The sequence below is a fragment of the Arachis duranensis genome, chromosome 4 (genome assembly GCF_000817695.3).
Source record: "Arachis duranensis cultivar V14167 chromosome 4, aradu.V14167.gnm2.J7QH, whole genome shotgun sequence".
Lineage (NCBI taxonomy): Eukaryota > Viridiplantae > Streptophyta > Magnoliopsida > Fabales > Fabaceae > Arachis > Arachis duranensis.
This window is the reverse complement of record NC_029775.3, coordinates 88,927,043-88,929,046: the sequence shown is the minus strand read 5'-3', so window position 1 is coordinate 88,929,046 and position 2,004 is coordinate 88,927,043.

The window sequence follows — 2,004 nt, the reverse complement described above, 5'->3', positions numbered from 1 at the left end:
ACTTGCTAATAATAATATTAATCCAAATAATTATACTAATATAATATATTTTAAATATTAAGTTCTAAATTAAAATAATATTAAACTTATATAATTAAGTTGTCCTAAATAATTAACAACGTGATTTTTTGTAGATGTATAATTACCTACCATTTTTTAAAATAACACATTACTCACACTCCTCGCTAAAGATCACCTTCTTCTTTCTCTAACTCTCTTAGAAAAACTCTCCTGCAATGAGCAATGCACAATGAAAAATGAACAATTAAACATGCGAAGCTCCCTTCCCAGCTTTTAAAGGAACGAAAACATTAATACATTGGTATTTTCGGAGCATGGATGTTGGTTGCATGGAGACAGTCGGCCAAGTGGTCAACACGCATCCTATGTGTTGTCTAGGGTGTTGACATGTGGTAGGAGATGCTGATAAAGGTATATTAAAACCACGTGAGGAATCTCTGCTCCTGCAACACAGACCATGCGTGTTGCCTGCATGCTTGACACGTGGTTAGGAATCTCTGCTGCTTCAACACGTAGGGTGTGTGATGACTAGAGCTTGACACGTGGTGAATTTCTATTGAAATTCCTGTAAAAATTGCCTCAAAATTCAATATAGAATCCCTACAAACTCAACACGCAGGGTGCGTGGTGTATAAGAATTTTTGTAACTCCACACTTCTGCGAAACACTTCCGTTAACAATATTCAACAAATATACCCCTTTTTTATCCATATTAAAAACAATTTCTTCTGAAATTCAAATTTTGTGTTTTAGTTCAAATTTTAAAATATCTATATTTTTACAAACTTATGAATTTAAAATAGAATAATAAACGATTTCTAAAAATCCATTAAAAATTATCATTTGACTCATTAGCATCTTAAGAATTATTACCGAGACTTTTGATGTTAAAAAAATTATTATAAATTATAGTTCTTCAAGGTGGCATAAGAGTTAAAACTTAGATTTTTTCATAGTTAGAAGTAATAGATTGTGATGTAATATAAAAATACCAACTATATTTATATTATATAATTTGAGAAAAAATTAAAATATTATATCAATTAACTTATTATTTAATAATTCGTAAAATTAAGTGTAGAACAAATGCTTTAATGACGTTATACGTTACTTCTAACTCTGAAAAATTTAAGTTTGAGTTTATATACCACCTTAGAGGGCTATACTTTATAATAATTTTTTTAATATCAAAAAGTTCCGGTAATAATTCTTTATAAACTAATGAGTCAAATGATGTTTTTTAATGTATTTTAAAAGTCATTTATTGTTTCACTTTAAATTTATAAGTTTGTAAAAATGTAAATTTTTTAGAATTTGAACTAAAACACAAAATTTAAATTTTTATTTTTATTCATTTGAGTTTTTCAATATTTTATTTGAATCTAAATAATTTTTTTTATTGACACTTATGTTTTAAATGAACTTAAAAGTAAAAAATGTCAATAGTTTGTACAAGTAGTAAATCGAATCAGTCTGATTTAATTTATTATGTATATGTTGTACCAGTAGTAAATTAAATTAGGCTGATTCGATTTATGTTTATTTAGTATAATTTAAGTTAAATTTATTCAATTCACATAATGATGTAGATTGAACAAGCATGTAACCTATTTGTGTTTAGGATATTTATAAAATTTTTAACTTCATTTATTTTATTCGTGTGAATTATCCTAAAAAAATAAAGAATAATTACCCAAATCAGTTTTTGAGAATTTTAAAAGAAGACACTTTAGTTCCCAAAGAAAATTAATACACAAAAACACCCCTAAAATTTTTTTCCGGTGGACAATTCAGTCTTGGGCTTGATTTCTCCGTTTTGTGACCGACGAAAAATGATGAAGTGGTACGTCTAAAGGCCATGTGGACTGCTACGTGTCAAGTGACGCAGCTGAAAAAATTAGTCCTTATTCTCATCAGCAGAACGACGCCATTTTTCACGCTTGAGAGAAATATAAAAAGTCTCTCTTCACTTCATACGAAGGT